The 19057-nt window shown below is 42.4% G+C and overlaps 1 protein-coding gene and 1 pseudogene across 1 annotated transcript in view; both read left to right on the top strand.

Annotated features, from left to right (window-relative positions):
- LOC121134656 (translation initiation factor IF-2-like) overlaps positions 1-19057 on the top strand; it is a 90179-nt gene that overhangs the window by 28929 nt on the left and 42193 nt on the right. The gene's annotated exons all lie outside the window — the stretch shown is intronic.
- On the top strand, positions 10567-16855 carry LOC121139120 (annotated as a pseudogene).

The raw sequence follows: 19057 nt of genomic DNA on the forward strand, positions 1-19057 counted from the left end.
TCCCAGTAATTAAGGTAAGGTTGGGCAATGCATGTGTGGTGGTGGGAAGGGGGAGGCGGGCTCAGCACACACTTCTGAGTCAGGGGCCTACATCTTGCTGGGTCTTTTCTGCACTCTGTCATGGCTGCCAAAGCAAGGGACTGGGTGAGGGTCTGGGCCCTTCAATACACACATAGATTGACAAGCAAGCAAGTAAGTAGGCTTCCCAGAGGAAAGGAATTCTGCCAGTGTATAACAAGGAAGTTCTGTCTCAGTTTGCAACCTGTTGGCTTGCCCTAGGTATTTCAGACATCGTCTCTTGCCCCTGTTTCTAGCTTCCACACCAGAGGCTTCAGACTTTCCAGCCCTCACAATTACACTAGCCAAACACACACACACACACACACACACAAACACAAACACACACACACACACACACACACACACACACACACCACTTTTTCAGTTCTGTGGAGAGCCCTGTCAGACCCAGGGAACCTCTGTTTTCTCTACATTTAGGTCTTGCCTCTTCTGCTGGACAGATTTCTCTACAAGATGCTCTTGGTCTCCTTACTGAATGGATAGCCTGCCAACCACTGAGGAGGCTGCGAAAGTTTGCCTAGTCTCCTAATTTTGTTGAGGTACTCTTCAGATTCACTCTGTCCAGAGAAAGAGAAACCTTTTCTAAAAAGTTATAACCTTCATACAGAAAAAGAAAATAAATCACCACCTGAATTTGAGTTCACTAACTTCTAACATTACACTTAATAGTTCTTTGATATTTACTCAGTGTATTTATCATCAGTTTTTAAGTTGGCATACAAAGGCATGTGTTACAACATGGCATTGTCATGTAACCTTTATTCTTATTGGTCACCCTCCCCATGTGCCTCTCCCATGTCCTTGTACCCACCGTGTGTGTGTGTGTGTGTGTGTGTGTGTGTGTGTGTGTATGTGTGTGTGTGTGTGTGTGTGTGTGTGATTTAAAATCTAGGATCTGCATATGAGCCAACATGTCACATTTGTCTTTTTGAGTCTGGGTCATTTTACTTAACATAATGATTTTTCCAGTTTCATCCATTTTCCTACAAATGTCATAATTTAGTTTTCTTTACAGCTAAATAAAATTATACTGTGCATTTGAACCACACTTTCTTCATGTATTCATCAGCCTGGGGATAGCAAGGCTGGTTCCACTTCTTGTCTGTTGTGAATAGTGTAGTAATCCACATGGATGAGCAAGTGTCTCTGCGCTAGGACTTGGAGTCCTTAGGGTCTCTGCTTGGCCGTGGTACCACCAGGTCAGATGGTAGCCCTACTTTTAGCTTTTTGAAAGACCTCTGCATTTATTTCCATACTGGCTGCATAACTACATTCCCACTAGCAGTGAAGAAGAACGCATCTTTCCCTACATCTCTGTTAACATTTGCTGTCATTTGTTTTCATGATGTTAGAGCTGACAACTCAAATTAGTTCTTATTTGCATTTCCTGAAAACTACAGATGTTAAACACTTTCAAATATGTATTGACCATTTATATTTCTACTTTTGAGACCTATCTCATAGCCCATTTATTGATTAGAAGATTTGTTTTTTGATTTTTTGTGGGAGGGTTAGTTCTTTTTGTATTGTAAATATTAAAATCCCTGCCTGAAGTATAGTTTTAAAAGCATTTTTCTCATTTTTTAGGCTGTCTCTTTACTTTTGTGATTGCTTCCTTCCTGGGCAAAAGCCTTTTAATTTCAGTTTTTGCCTATGCCTGTGTCTTAAAGTGCTTTCTCAAAAGTGCTTTCTCTGTGTTCCTCTAGCATGCTCAGTATTTCGAGGTCTTATGTTAAAGTTTTTAAAGCATTTGAATCAAATTTTGTGCAGGGTGAGGGATATGGTTCTAATTTCGTTTTTGTTGTTGTTGTTAATAAGTGGTTTTCTGGGTAACAAATTTTTGTAATGTTGCTTTTGTATTCTGATACTTTGATGATAGTATTAATTAGATATAAGAGTTTTCTCATAGAGTTTCTGGTGTCTTTTAAGTATGGAATCATGTCATTTGCAAATAAGGACAATTTGACCCTATTCTTTCCTATTTGTATCTCTTTTATCTCTTTCTCCTATCATATTGCTCTAGCTAAGAGTCAAGCACTGTACTGGGTGGAGGAGCCCTTATCCCATTTCAGATTTTAGAGGAACTCTCAGTTTCCCCCATTTGATATAATGCTGGCTCTAAGTTTGCCATATGTAACTTTATTGCACTAATGTATGCTCCTTCTATTCCTTAGAGCTTTTATCGGGAAAAGATGTTGAACTTTGTCAAATAACTTTTCTGTGTCTGCTGAAAGGATCATGTGATTTCTGTCCTTAAATCTACTTGTTTATTTCATGAGTTGATTTGTGTATGTTCAACCAACCTTGCATTGTTTGGTACCACTATCTTGGTCATCATGTATGACTTTCTAAATGTATCATGCATGTATTTTGTTGGGTAGTTTTGCATCTCTGTTCATCATGGAAGCTGGTGTGTAGTTTTCTTTTTCTGTTTTTGCTTTGTCCTTATCTGGTTTTTATTTTTAAATGTTAATCTTGCCCAGATGTTTCCCAACTTATGATAGTTTGTCTTAGTTTGGGTTTTATTTCTGTGAAGAGACAACATGACCATGGTGTCTCTTACAAATGAAAACATTTAATTGGAGCTGGCTTATAGGTCAGAGGTTTAGGTTATTATTGTCATGGAGGGAAGTATGGTGGCATACCAGGCAGGAATGGTGCTAGAGAAGTAACTGAGAGTTCTACATCTGAATCAGCAGGCAGCAGGAAGAGAGGGTAACTCTGGGCCTGGCTTGAGCATCCAAAACCTCAAAGCCCATCCCTTTCCTCCAACACACTTCCTCCAACAAGGCCACACCTCCTATTTGTGCTCCTCCCTATGGGTCTATGGGGGGCATTTTTATTTAAACCTCTAAATAAATGGTACAACTTGGAATTTAATTTTTCTTATTTTACAAGATCTATATTCACTTGAAATGATACTTTGGCCGGGAGATGGCAGAGGCAAGTGGATCTCTTTGAATTTGAGACCAGCCTGATCTACAAGAGCCAGTTTCAGGACAGGCTTCAAAACTACACAGAGAAACCCTGTCACAAAAAAGAAAGAAAGAAAGAAAGAAAGGAAGAAAGGAAGGAAGAAAGGAAGGAAGGAAGGAAGGAAGGAAGGAAGGAAGGAAGGAAGGAAGGAAGAAATCATACTACTGAATAGTGGCAGGCAGTAAGACACAGGTCTCAGAGGGTTGTGGAACCACAAAGAAAATAACAGGAATTTTACAGTATACTGTGCTCAACTCTAGTATTCGGTAGGTGAAGTATATTTCATCCATTTTTACATTCTGTACCTAGGAGTCTATTGCATTATAACCCCATCTGTACAATCTTAAATTATTTTGTTTCATTTTGAACCCAGGAAGTTTTGCATGAAGGACAAATACTCTGACACTGAACCACATCCCCAGGCTCCTATTGCTGTTGGATTTCCTCCTTGTTATGGTTGTTGTTGAGACAATAGCTTACTATCTAGACTGTGTTCACACTCCTGATCCTCCTTCTTTGGCCTCCCAAATGCTGTGATTCCAGGAATTCATTACCACACCCTTGCTCAATCATTTTGTTTCTAGTCAGCCACTGAACCAGTGTAGCTGGGACAATTTGTGTGCCTAGTCCTTTACCAATGTTAAGAGTCTAATCCTGGCTGAAGAATCCTAAAACTGGAGAATCCCACAAAAGGGACTGTATAAGAACATTCTTTGCCTATAAGCAAAAGTTATACATGAAGCTATTTCAGTAGTAACGGACTTATAGTCTCATGTAGCAGGAACTCCAAGAGATGGAAATTCTAGATTTGTTCCAGTGGTACCCCATACCACCAAGAACAAGGTGCTTTCCAAATGTCTAACTCAGCCACTCAACATCCTATGTGTGCAGTCAACAACATTCTTTCTCTTATGTTCCAGAGGCTGCAGCAGGTTCCACCTGTGAGTATGAAGATGGTAAAGAAGAGAGAGAAATGTGTTCCTGTATATATCTCTCTTTTTTAAATTAACAATAAAAAGCTTTCCCAGAAGTGCCCTCCAAAAATGTACCCTTAGGTAAGGACTTAGTCAATATGTCAATACCTAAGTTTGTCCCTGACACCTCCCCCCAAATATAGACTACAGTGATGTCTTTCTGAGCACATGGACCCAGAAACTCACCAGAGGGGTTGAGGTTGGGACTAATTTTTCAGTAGGCAGTGAGTAATCTTGCCTGAGCAGGGTATGGTGGATATACCCATAATTCCAGAATTCAGGAGGCTGAGGCAAGAGGATCAAAAGTTCAGAGCCAGTCTCAGCAACAGAAAGAGTTCAAGGTCAGCTTAGGCCACATGAGATCCTTAAAAAATCCCCAGTCATTATCATCATCATATCATAATATCACCATCATTTTGCAGGAAAGAGTAAGACTTGGTAGTCTTGTCTTCCTATGATGAACTCAAAACTCATGTTGATAAAGCACAGAAAGAGTTCCCAATAGGGGAAGATAGTTCTTACCTTTACTAAGGGCTACCTTGCACTTGTCTTCCAATGAGGAAGTACTATTTGGTTTTTACCACCCACCTTTCAAAGTGCACTGAAATACTTGAGGCTGGCTCATAGTCCTGGAGGTCCAAGGTCAAGACACTATGTTTAGTGATTACTTTCTTGCTGACAGTGATAAGACTGCAGGGCGTCACATAAGAAATGGGAAGTGAGTTTACTGAGAATTCGTAGATTGTGTGTGTGTGTGTGTGTATGTGTGTGTCTTATGATCTTTTTCTCTTACAACATTACCAGGATGTAATCATAGGGGTTCACTTTTCAAAGGTCCAGCCTCTAAACACTGTTGTCATATGAAACATGCTTGCTCTTATTACTTCACAGTGGGGATCACATTTATTTTTCTTAGGAAAATATATGTGATGGCTATTCTTGGTTGTCAATTTGACTACATCTGGAATTAACTAAAACCCAAGCAACTAGGTACACTTGTGAGAGATTTTTTTCTTAATTAATTAAAGTGAGAAGACCCACTTTTAATCTGGGCCTTTCTAAATGGGAAGACACACTTTTAATCCAGATATTTGAGCTGGAAATCCACCTTTAATCTGGACCGCACCTTCTGCTAGAAGCCTATTTAAGAACATGAAAGAAGGAAGCTTGTTCTCTTTACCTGCGAAGAATTCTGGTGTAAACTGAAGATTAGCTTAGACATCTAACTGCATGGACTGAACAACTACTGGATTCTTGGACCTTCCGTTGGTAGACAGTCATTGTAGGACTAGCTGGACCACATCCTGTAAGCCATTATAATAAATCACACCCCTCTCTGCTTTTTATATAAGTTCTGTTCTTCTAGAGAACCCTGATTAATATAATGTAAACTATTATTTTTTTAAATGCACCCTGTTGAGTCTGTTTAATATTGGTCATATGTACATGTGTTTAGGGTTTACAGTTTGGGATTAGATAACCTATCAGGAGACTTTCCCTAGGGAAGATTTATTCTGGTTGCCTGCAACTCTTTATCTGGAGGTGTGGCCTTATAAGATTTCCTCATCTACATTGGAATGTCATTTGGGGCCATTGTTTTTCAGGTTGAGATTTCACTGGTGCAACTTCTCTGTCATATGTAAAAGATACTAACTCACAGTAGATGCTCTGGTCCTCCAGCTCTTACAATCTTGCAGCCCTCGCTTGCAAGTAGTCCCTTGAGTCTTAGATATAGAGGTTGTGTTGTAATTGGGCCCCTCATGGTCAGTTGTTCTCTGTTTTTTGACCGTTTGTGGCTTTCTGTAATGGTCTCCTTCTGCTACAAAAAGAAATTCCTTCCATAAGGGATGGGGGAATCACCTTTTTAGACAAGAACTCTTGGGTGGCATTCAGTACATATCCCAGCTATGACAGGAGGCAAAACAGAGAAAGTTAGGAGCTATCCAAGAGCAAAGGGTTGTTCCCATCACCACCACCTTCATCATCATCATGATGTTGATCATCATCGTTGTTGCATCAGGCACCTTTAGGAGATGCTCACGCTGTGTTCCATGGTGATAGAGTCATCCAGAATGACATGACCTTAATTCATCCCAAATGATGACTATGTCCCCTCACAACACAAGTAACAACACACTTGTGGCTCATGACATCAGAACTAAGAGTTACTGCTTTAAGAATTTATAATCTAAAAGAATTAATTACATAGAGAAATGCTAACAATATGCAAAGGGATTTTTTTAAAGGAAGTAGACCAGTTTAGCAGTTTTCAGTACTTAACTTGTCATAAGCAAATGTTGGAGGAGAAGAAGACAAACCTACGGCGCTTCTTGGAATGAGAAAACCACCACTACTCCACAAATAGTGCTTAACTCCTCAAATACAATTCTGCTACTCATAATCTTTGACAAGTTGCAAAATCATTCCCAGAAGAGTTAATGACACCTGGGTTATAGATCGGTGGCCAAGTGCATGCCTAACACACAAAAGGTTTTGGGTCCAGTCCCCAGCATTGTAATAATAATAATAACAATGGCTATAATAATAATAAATTATGATTTCACAATTGTCCATTTATAAAAATTATTTATTTGCATGACTGTGAAATAATAGACCTGGATCAATGCCTTTTTAACTGCTTACAATTAATAAGTCCTTAACAAAATTATGAATAGCACAATTAAATCTAATTTCTTATTTGAAAGTCAGTCTATTTTGGTACAATAACTCTACTAGATGTAATTACATATTACAATATTTTTTCTAATGTGTCCTCACTCCCAGCTACATACCGTACCACAAATAGAATGAGGGATGTGATTTCCTGGCAAATCAAATTAAAACATGAAAAACTATGAAGTGTGGAGCACTTGTTCTGTCATTTTTATCTATAATGAGCAAAATAGAGATTTATATCTTAAGGTTTTTCTTCTAATTTAAAATACCATCAAATCAGATGACCCTGTTATATAGAGTTATTCATTTGAGTCTCTTCATGTTCCAGAACTTTTAAAATAAGCAAAACTTGAGAATGTGAACAGTAGTGGAGACCTTGCCTGGCATGCACAAGGCCCTGGGTCTAACCCCCAGGGATTCAAAATAATAAAACACACCTTGTTTTCATAAGTGTCTCAATTGTTTTTGCTTCCCTCCCTTCCCCCTGCCTCCTCCCTATTTTGGGGTTTTTTTGAAACAGGACTTCTCTATGTAGTTCAGGCTGTCATGGAACTCACTATGTATGTAAACCAGGCTAGCTGCTATCCTAGAGATCTGTCTGCCTCTGCCTCCCAAGTGCTGTGATTAAAGACTTACATCACCACTGCCCAACCTCCTCCTCCTTTCTTTCCTGCCTTTCTTTCTTTTTGAGACAGGATCTTTAAACACAGTCTAGACTGGCCTTGAATTAACCACATAGCCCAGACAGGCCTCAAATTGACAATGATCCTCCTGCCTCAGCTGGGATTTTAGGCATGAGCCACCATACCCAGGCTGGGTGATTGTACTCGTTTCCTGAACTCTAGAATCCGTCTGCCACATTCCATTCCCATAGACTCTCAGAGAGAAACTGTCACTAATCAAATGATCTTTACTCAGTTTCATATTTTGTACATAGGCATTTAGTTTCTTCTTTTTAAAATAAAAGTTTTATTGGTTTTTGAGATTATAATTGCATGATTTCCCCTTCCCTTTCTTTCCCCTAAACCCTCTCATATATTCCTCCTTGCTCTCTTACAAATTCATGGCCTATTTTTTTGTTAATTGTTGCTACATATATATATATATATATATATATATATATTTCTAAATACAATCTGCCCAGTCTGTATGATGCTGTATGCATGGTTTCAATACCAACGACGCTGGTATTGGGTAAGCACTGGTGTGCTCTTCCCTATGGAAGACTGTTTCTCCCCAGCTCAGCATTGCATAGCTAGCTGCTGTCTTAGGGTTACTATTGCCGTAATGACGCACCACAACCAAAAGCAACGTGGGAAGGAAAGGGTTTATTCGGCTTACATATTCTGAGCCATAGTCCACCGAGGGAAGTCAAGGTAGCTCCTAAAGCAGGACAGGAACCTGGAGGCAAATGCTGATGCGGCAGCATGGAGGAGTGCTGCTAACTGGCTTATTCCCCTGGCTTGCTCATCCTTTCTCCTTACAGCACCCAGGACCACCAGCCCAGGGGTAGCCCCACCCACAATGGGCTGGCCCCTCCCACATCAATCACTAATTAAGAAAATGCCTTGCAAGCCTGCCTGCAGCCTGGTCTTACAGAGGCTTTTTCTCAATCAAGGCATCCTCCTCCCCGAAGCCTCTAGCTTGTGTCAAGTTGGCATAAAGCCAGCTAGCACACGTGTAGCTCTTGTGTAAGGTTGGAGGTTATTTGAGTTTTATCCTGTCCACCTTAACATGTCTATTGCTGTTGTCCTTGCTCAGCTAATGCTTAGGCAGTCATGTTGAGGAGACTTCATGGATATAGCTTCTGATGTTACTAGGAGTCACAATCCCACTACAAACTCCCTGATCCTCTGACTCTTAGAATCATTCTGCCCCTCTTCCAAAATGCTCCCTGAGCCTCAGGTTCAGGAATGTTTTGTAGGTATTTACACTGGGGCTGGCCTCCGCAATACATTTTGATTGGTTGTGGTTTTCTGTAATGGTGACCATCTGTAGCAAAGGGAATCTTCCTTGATGAGCCCTGAGGACTACAACTATCTGCATTATAGGGACAAATACTTAGAATGTAGTTAGGGATTATCCTGGTTTAGTAAAGTAGTACTTGTAGGTCCTCCAAGATCCATGAGGTCACTAGCCCTGTAGCTGGCTAGGGTTCCAGACCAGACCAGGCATGTTCTCCCTCTTGTTGAGCAGGCCTTAAATCCATCTAGAAAGCTGTTAATTACTGAGTGAGAATGCACCACACCACTGTACTCTTAGGGCTATTGTGCCATGTTGGTTGTTGCTGTGGTTCATAGGTGTGTGTCTGTTTGTATACATATGTGCCTGTTTGTGCATGCACAAGTATGTGCAGGTGCGTGTGTATACACATGCCTGTGGAGGCTAGAGGTTAGCTCTGGGCACCTTCCTCGGGCCCTCTCCTCATTGTTTTGAGACAGAGTCTCTCACTGAACCTGGAGCACATCAACTAATGTAGGTGGCAAGGCCAGCAAGCTGCAGGGACCCTGCTGTCTTTGCCCTCCCAGCAGTGGGATTTCAGGAACCCTACTCTTTACATGGGTGCTAGAGGTAAGGCCGAAGTCCCCATACACAGCAGGCACTTTACCCTCCAAACCACTGCCCTAGCCCTCAGCTCGATGCATGCTTTTTACTGTGAGTCAAACGGATGATGATGGGGAAAAGGCAAAACCCTTTATTTGTACTTTTGGCAAGAGAGTGGAGCGACTGGAAACATATTTTCTTAAAGCAGGAGAGTGTCTCCGCTCATGGCTGCACAGGGGGCTGTCATTTTCCATGACACAGCCTACTCCTCAATGCCTAGAAGGGACTGTTGTCCCTAAATGTGGTGGTATCACTATTTGGTAATGTCTTAGGGTTCCTATTGCTATGATGAATCCCCATGGCTTAAAATCAGGTAGGGGAGGAAAGGGTGTATTTGGTTTACACTTCTGTATCACTGTTCATCACGGAAGAAAGTCAGGACAGGAACTCAAACAGGGCAGGATCCTCGAGGCAGAGGCCATGAAGGGGTGCTGCTTACAGATTTGCTCCCTATGGCTTGTTCAGCCTGCTTTTTTAAAAAATAGAACTCAGGGTCCCCAGCCCAGGGTTGGCACCATCTACAATGGGCTGACCCCTCCTCCATTGATCAGTAATTAAGCAAATGCTTTACAGCCAGATCTTATGGGTGCATTTTCTCAATTGAGGCTCCCTCTTTTCAGATAACTCAGCATATGTCAAGCTGACATAAAACTATCTAGGACAGGTAATGCCTCTCAATCTATGAAAGATTTACCTCGTCTATAACAGGAGTGGGGGAAATGCCAGCTACACAGTAACACTTAGGTCAGCACTGCATGCTGTATCATGAGCTGAAATACATCTTAGCAGCCCTATAGTTATTTTAAACTAAAAACTCCAAAGAATCAACAGCTTAAAAATACTTTATTTAAACTTCTTTTACTGCCGGGCAGTGGTAGTGCATGCCTTTAATCCAAGCACTCGGGAAGAGGCAGGAGGGTCTCTATGAGTTCAGGGCCAGCCTGGTCTACATAGTGAATTCCTGGACAGCCAGGATTTACACAGTAAAACCCTGTCTTGAAAAACCAACCCAGTAGTGAACAAAAACCCAAAAATCAAAACCAAACCTCTTTTCCTGATTTAAATTGCACCTTGCAAAAATTACACTTACCATAAAGTTCTTTATGGTAGCTTTACATCCTGACGGAGATGTGTTGTGCCCAAATTCTGAACCCCAAAATTACAAAAGGCCCATTTTGATGCAAAAGCAAAGAGTCTTTTATTATAGTTATTTAACAAGCTAAACCCATTAGCTCAGACCCTTCATCCCACCACCATGGTGAATGGCTGGAAAAAGACCCCGAGCAACCTCGATGCAGGGACCTCAAAGGGCAGCATTAGGGGAGTGTCTAAGGGTATGAAACAGTCTCAGGATTGGTGTGCTTCCAAGCTTTAGATGACCCGCCCTGTGTTGATTGGTCAACTGGTTGTTATGTCCCATAGGCCCTCCCAGGGCGGTTACTATGCTCTGTGCATCACTGCTGTGCACTTGTCCCTAAAGCACACCCAGAGCCGTAAAGCACAGCCCCGCCAGCTAACTTTTGATTGGCTCCTTGCCACGAGGAGGGCATCTGACCTCCTAGTGACCAGGACAGGAGCGGCAAGGTCATGCAAGCACATGTTAGCCTGTCATGGATGCTAAAACGGGGAGGCTGGTCACTACATTCCCCCCTTCTCAAAGTACCCATGACAGGAAGTACCCATGAACAGCAATGAGTAATTGTTTAAACTATCCTGGCTTTCCTTCTCCCTTCTGTAGAGTCCTTTCTGCCACCCCCTGCTTCCCCCATGTAGTTGCAAACCCTTTTCCCTAGCTGTATGGGGAGTCATTGCATCTAAAGACCCCCATGCACACAAATGGTCTTTTCTGTTACTCTGTCCACTGTCAGTTAAATACAGTGCCATCCTCCCTGCACACACAGACACAGAAGATGAAAAGCTTTTCCTATTAACAGCATCATAACCCTGCCTCAACCCTATCATCCTCCCTTTATTCAGGCATGGAAACAGAGCCTTGTAGATGTTCCGAAAATGTCTCATGGTCACACAGTCATTACTTTGCAAAGGCGGGCTTTGAAGTTTAGATTCTGATCACCTAACATGCTGAGACGGGATGCCAGTGTCCTGGAATAGCGAGGCAGTGAGTGCTATTTCCTTTTTGCTTCTGGATTCTTACAAGTGTCCGCTTGGTTCAGGATAACGCAGGAAAAGATTGCAGAGGAAGTCCACATAAAGGCAACAGCAACAGAGTGCTGTGCTCCTACAGATTGCAGTGCCTGTGCTCAGATACCAAGTGAGGAAGAAAAGGTAAGAAAAGACATTTGCGAACCTCCATATAATCACGGCCTGCTGTGAGGCTCAGAGAACTCTACTGAAAAACTGTTGGTGGAACACAGATGCTCAGCCCTTTTCTGATCTTCACACCCATCATAGCTCGAGTCCCTTCTCAGCCTCTGCCTCCAGGAAGCCCTCTGGAATGGATCTAAATAAAAGTGAGCTATTTTCAGAATCATTATTTGTTATTTTATTAGTCTTATTTTAATAACTATAGTGTTATTTCAGAAATCATTGATTTTTTTCCATATCCATTTAACTTATACAATGTTTGATACTGATAAAGATTCTAATCAGATTTTTCCAACCTTTGACATTGTGACATGATGTTGTTGACTACAAAAGTGTTAGGCCACATTCATAGCTATTCTGGGACACAAATGCCTGTAGATTTATCATTAGCAAAAATAGCCTAGATTATAGAAAATCAGTTATGTTTGGTCTACCAGGAAATTATCTTTGTACTGTGGTCTATGTGAGTTCAAAGTAAGTGAACGGCCACAAAAGATGGCAGCCGCTGCGTCATCTCCCAGATGCTGCATCTGACTTGTCTCTTCCTAACCATTGCTTCTTTCCTTCTTGATATATAAAAAATACCAGCCTGAAGAGACACCAGGAAGTATTACCTACTTGTATAATCTTGAATATAAAGGAAAAACTACAATGAAATAAAGTTACCAGGATACCAATGCATGCCTACAAAACAAAGAAGAAATTGCAGCAGTAAAGGAAGGACCTGGGAGTGTCTTAAATTGAGCCGTAGCTTTCATGGCCCCCAGGGCTGCCCTGCAGAGGCAGTTAATCATCTGCCTGAGCAATCAAATCCATGCTCATGACCTTTCTCTTCAGTTTTCTTTTCCTTCTGTGGTTCCCTCATCCCTGCAGTCAAGAGGAAGACAGGGGAATTGTTTCCTTGGGGTGAGGAGCATTCATATGAAACAGTAATACATAGTGTGCTACTCAAATGAAATTATCTAATAAAATTATGCTTAAACAGTGTGAGAGTAAAGCTTATCACTGGTATCATTTGGAGTCTTTAACATACTCACACATCTTTATCCAATTGACTCATGCCATTGTCTAATACAGAATGTGGCATAAATCACCCCTGGATGAAGGGAAATAACTGTTGCTACATCCAGAATAGGTTGAGATACAGGAGATGATGAGTGAACTGTTAGACTTCTACAAGTGAGGTCACTGAGGAAAATATCTGATATTACCTAGAACAGAATTGTTACATGTCTATTGATAGGTCCTAAAATTAAACTGGAAATACTCAAAACCTGGGGATTGTCCACAACACTTCGTTGTCATTGCAAACTGAGCTGACTCTGTTAGGAAGTCTGGGAGCCATCAAGTAGTCATTGTGCCCGCAGAAGAGGCCCACACCGCTGGCCTTCTAGAATTTCTCTTCCAGGAGACAGCAAACAATCCCTCCCTTAGCTGGCCTCTCAAGTTAAAAGGAGATGGGAAGTCTGAGGTGAGGCAGGGAGCACTCTGGCAGAGTCAGGGGCCGAACTTGAAACCCATCCAACAGATATGGGTCAGTGTAGACTGTGTTTAAAAGACAAACCTGAACCTGGAGTTCCTCAGGTTTCAGGAACCCTGCTTCTTGCAGTCCACTGTTCTGACAGCAGCTTGAAGTTTTCTTCGGGCCGTATTCTTCTTGGTCAGGGAAATGACATCCGAGTGAGTACTTCTCTACTAAATAGGGGACTGGTGATCATTGTGATGTTTTTCTAGTTCCTTTTTTTTTTCTTCCAGGAAAGCCAGGAAAGGTCTTTCTTGCCCTTGTCAAAGGCTGAGTATCCCCTCTCTGAAGAGTTGTATCACATGAGTCTTACCTTAAAGCATTTGTTCTGACATACAGTACTGGTTTGTGGGGGCCATTATTCTTTTGTGGGGATCACTCTGTTTGTTGGCAGTGCAGTAAGAAGAGAAGCAACAGGAAGTTCTCTTGAGTGCAAAGGTGAAGAAAAGAGGCAGAAATCCTGTGTATGTAGAAGAGATCATCAGCTCAGTCAACAAAGGTATAGGGCTTGGTTATCAGTTACACACTATGAAGCAAGGTAGAGGGTGCAACTTGAGATGGTTGTCAAGTGGTGGGGACACATGCCACAGGACGGACTGTAGAGGATATGGATCCTGAGACATAAGATAAAACATGCTGCTTTATCACTGGACATGCTGAGTTGAGGTTCTGTAGGACTTAATTGGGTCTAGGATAAGTATCCTCAGGTATAGTGGATAAGAGACCCCTAAAATAGTCAATGAGGTCTCAGAGGGAAGCAGAAGACCCAAATAACCATACATGAAAGAAGCAGGAATTCTAAAAAGTCATCAGCATTTAACACCCACTATGCCTTGGTTCAGTTCTCAGCACTGACCAGATGAGAAAGGCATTAAGAACCAAGGATGAAGCCGGGCGTTGGTGGTCCATGCCTTTAATCCCAGCACTCGGGAGGCAGAGGCAGGCGGATCTCTGTGAGTTCGAGGCCAGCCTGGTCTACAAAGTGAGTTCCAGGCCAGCCTCCAAAGCCACAGAGAAACCCTATCTCGAAAACAAACAAACAAACAAAAAAAAAACAAAACAAAAAACAACAAAAAAAAAACAAAGAACCAAGGATAAGGTCTGCAGGTCTCTGTTCTGCAGGATGGGGTTTGAGGAAGTTGTCAAGAATAACAGGCCAGGCAGTGGTGGCGTACACCTTTAATCCCAGCACTCGGGAGGCAGAGGCAGGCGGATCTCTGTGAGTTTGAGGTCGGGCTGGACCGATAGCCTCCAAAACAATACAGAGAAACCCTGTGTCATAAAACCAATAATAATAATAGTAATAGTAATAATAATAATAATAATAATAATAATAACACCTACTTTAAGAGGTACCAAGTGAGAGTTAGAAGGCAGTGAGAGGTAAAGCTGACTACTGTGCTCGGAAATGATTGGTGATCCAGGACAAAAAATAAGTACACCACACCCAAATACTGGATGATAGTTCATGCAAACAACAGGCATATCACCTGCCAGATTGTGTATGCCCGTATAGAAGGGGTTATAATAGTCTGTGCAGCGTATGCATGGGAGCTGCCAAAGTACAGCGTGAAAGTTGGCCTAGCAAATTATGCTGCAGCCCACTGTACTGGATGGCTGCTGTCTGTAAGTTTTGTATGGACAAGATCTATGAGGGCCAAGTGGAGGTGACTGGAGAGGAGTACAATGTGGAGAGCATTGATGGTCAACCTGGTGCCTTCCCTTGATATTTGGATGCAGGTCTTGCCTGAACTACAACTGGCAATAACATTTTTGGGATCCTGAAGGGGGCTGTGGATGGAGGCTTGCCTATGCCTCATTATGATTCTTGGATTATGATTCTGAAAGCAAGGAGTTCAGTGCAGAAGTACATTGGAAGCACATAATGGGTCAGAATGTCACAGACTAGATGTGCTACCTAAAGGAGGAAGGCAAGCTTATAAAAAACAGTTCTCTCAATACATAAACGATGACGTGACTCCAGACAGGATGGAGGAGATGTATAAGGAAGCTCCTGCTGCCATCCGAGAGGATCCAGACTATGAGAAGAAGCCTAGGAGAAGTAAAGAAGATGTGGGACTGTCTCCAAGTGTCCCTTGCCCAGAAGAAAGATCAGTTTCTCAAAAGAAGGCAAGCTTTCTCAGAGCTCAGTTTTCTTCAAAAAAAGATAATAAACATATTGACTGATTTAAAAAAAAGAACTAAGGATAAGGTGAAATAGCACCCAACAGGCTTGGAAACAAGAACAGTGGCTGACAAGAGCTATCTCACTGGGGTGAGGAGGACAGAGTCAGAGGATATGGCTTAAGGAATAAAGTAGATGTAAAAGCAGAGGAAGGGAGCAGTCTCCTTGTCTCCTAGATCTGAAGCAAAGGAGAAACGGTGCTGGAGAGAGTCATGCCAAGTGTCAGATAGGAACCAAGAAGAGAGTCAGTGTTGTCATTCATGGAAGGTAAAGGACTCCAAGACAGGAAGGAATGAGGCTCTGGACAGCCAGAGGTCCTCAAGAATTCCTATGTGAGAATTCAGGATGAATGATCTATGAGACCCAAGATCTAAGGAAGAGGACAGGTAGAGATCAAAAGACATGGATGAAATCTTCTTTTTTCTCCAAAAGGAAAAAAAATCATCAAAGTTTCAACTTTTCAAGAGATCAGGGGTGGGAAGGCAGCTTGAAGAGAGTGAGGAAGGTGTGTCTTGTGATGTTGTCCCTCCCCATAGCCATGCTTCTGATGTTCTTGGGTCTTGGACTGAGAACTTTCACACTGTAGCTGTGTAACTTTTGTGACCATAACCACTGTATGAGGTGGTCATGGGTATTTCCATTTCACACATGGGGAGAGCTGGGCCTCAAAGACATTCATTCATCTTTGGCCCAAGTAGGAAGTATCAAGTCTAAGGGGTGCTCTACCAATGCCCGTTAAAGAATGGGCTACACAGAATACACTCTCCAACTTGTTACACCTGTGTGTGATGCTTCCTTCAAGAGTTTTGCTAGTAGGCTGATTCCATGTAGTCTTGGATCAGCAATAAGTTCCAAAAAAAGGTCACAATAATGAAAAAAACAAAAAGTGGCTGGACAAGGAAATGCCAGGGCTTCTATATTTACTCCAAACAGAAGAACTACTAGGCTGATTATGGCTGATAGGAAAATGAGATTTAATTGGACAAAGTCCTTGAAACTCCTGTGTCTAGCATTCCCAGAAAGGACCTCCAAGTATGGAGGAGTATCGGAAATGATGTGTGCCCAGTTTCTGTTTTACTGTGAATTCTATCTGGATGAAAAATTCTGCCAAAACATTTCACTGAAGGATTTACAATAGACTTTCCAAGGCTCTACCTGAAGGGTAGCATCTGACGTCAGCATGAGCATGCTGGCATTCACCACTGCATCCAGCTGAATAAAAAGTAGCCAATTGTGTCCTTGGGAACCCTGCATATTCTTCATAGTTGTAAGTCAAAATCTAATGTTTGTTCTTCTCCCCATTATGTCAGCAAAAGAGAATTGTGCAAATCATAAGATGTCGTGTACAAATAGGGCATTGGCTCCCACGTTCCTGTGGGTCGGTATTTAACTTTCCCCAATAGTCATTCCAGAGAACTGGACCAATGTTTGGCACACAATGTGGGCTAAAAATTGCAGGTTGAATTGCATTGAACTGCATCAGCGTTACAGGTGGCTTTAGTCTTTTTTTTCTCCTAGAGCAGAGCACAGAGCTGTCACTGGAGGATGCTGTGTGCATGAGTACTCTTAATTCATTATTAAAGTTCTGGATGAATTATTAATCCCGGAGGAAAATCCATCGTCAGCATTGTCTGCCATTGCAATGGGAGAATAGGTAGTGACCCAGGTAGGTTAGTCTTCCTACATCATCACCCCTTCTGTCTCTTTGAGTCTTAGATTTTGCAACTCTCCCAAGCTGTGGCTCTAATTCTAATTCTATCCCTGACTTATGGTTTGACCTCAAGATGAGTCACTTAATCTCAGTTTAGTACTTATTTCCCCTTCAGTGAGAGCCAAAGGGGCCTGACTGTGCAGCTAGCAAATAATCAGACCTAAAAACTGGATGTCTTACTCAGTGCCATCCATCATTTCTGTAAGGCCAACGGAAATGAATCACTGATACAAAGCCCCAATGGGTTTCCCCAACCCCTACCAAATTAGCCCTTTGGGGTGGCTAAGTCAGTGTAGAGTGCAGTGAAGGGGAAAAGATAGAGAGCTGGCGATGACTGACCTAAACCCAAAGGGGGAAAGTCTGGCAGGAGAGGGCAGGGGGCAGGGTAGAGAACACACCAGTCTCTGCTTTTTATAGATAAATACAAAAGACTGCATGTGAACTCTCCAGTCCTGGGCACTTAAAAATCAAGTGACCTTATATGCAAGCTTGTAGAATAAATTCAATATCACACACACACACACACACACACACACACACACACACACACACACACACACACACCATAAGGCCTACAGGAGTGATGTGAAAGAGGGCTTTGCAGTGTGTCCCACAGAGTGGTGACCGGTGAAGAAGGAAGTGCCAAGCGAGCAGAGGCTGGGATGGCATCCCCTTACCTCGTCCCCTTGTACCCTAAGTCTAATTTCCCTAAGAAGTAAAAAGATCCACAGAGATGAAGTCCCACATCCCTTTGAGAACAATCTAGAAAGGCCCAGGGTAGACAGCACACACCTTCACTACAACGGAATTAAGAGAGGACCATAGAGTGTGATCCATTATCATGGCTGCGGCCACAGCCCCGATAGGGGCACAGGACAGTTGGAAACCTTGCGGACACTTTCTGGAACAGGGGCCCCTGCCAATGGGAGGGCAGACTTGAAATGTGTCTGCATGGTCTTCCTGGGCATGTTTGTGTGCAGGCTCTCCAGGCACCAGAAGAATGCCTTTGAGTCTGCATCACCTTGCAGCTCAGCTCACAGCCCCGTTTGGGTAGCAGCAGTAATTCATGGGCACTTCAATCACACATAAAAGCCTCTAACATTTCATGTGCAACACCATTAATCTTACCTGTGGCTTCCAAAGTGACTGATGAGACAGGTCCTCAGCGCAGCAGAGTATCTCAAGAATCTCACATGGAACAGTAGTTTAAGAGGATCTTTGTCTTATGGCAGTACTTACAAGCTCTGTGAGCTAGAGTAGGAGTCAATAAATATGCAAATGATAAAACAGTAAAATCATAAGCAGTGCTTTGCACATGCTTGGGGGAGAGGGTAATTTCTCAATGTTTAAAAGAAAAAATATGAAAGCAGTAATATACTGTTTAAAAGAACAATCCAGGGGCTGGGCAGGTAGCTTAATTACTAACACACTTGCCAGGCACATATGAGGACCTGTGTTTGATCCCCAGAACCCACATAAAAAGTTAAACACAATGGCCTGCTCTTTAATCCTAGCACTGGTACCAAGACAGACATATCCCTGGGTCTTGCCATCCAACCAGTGTTTCCTAATCAGTAAGCTCCAGGCCAGTGGAAACAAACAAACAAAAAAGTGGATGAAACCTGAGGAACAACTCACACACATCCTCTAGACTCCACAAACCCATGTGTACACACACACACACACACACACACACACACACAGTCTATCACAAGCACTAACAAACTAATCCCACAGAACTGCTGTACGAGCACTGAGGAAGCTCTTGGTGGTCTCTGCTGGTCGTTCAGTTCTTGTGTTAGTTATCAGATTTTATTCCATTCATTTGTCAAGGACCATTCAAATGATGAATTTGGCTTTAGGTTCAAGTGCAGTGGATAGATCCTTCAACTTCCTGTTGGAGACAATTGAGATCAGATCCAATCTAGTTATTTGCTTTCCAGTTTGCTCCTCTACTCTAGGTGTTCAAGGGAAGGGGTGGGGCAGTCACCTTCCGTCATCCC

This window comes from Mesocricetus auratus, unplaced genomic scaffold (assembly GCF_017639785.1).
Source record: "Mesocricetus auratus isolate SY011 unplaced genomic scaffold, BCM_Maur_2.0 Super-Scaffold_2245, whole genome shotgun sequence".
NCBI classification, from domain to species: domain Eukaryota; kingdom Metazoa; phylum Chordata; class Mammalia; order Rodentia; family Cricetidae; genus Mesocricetus; species Mesocricetus auratus.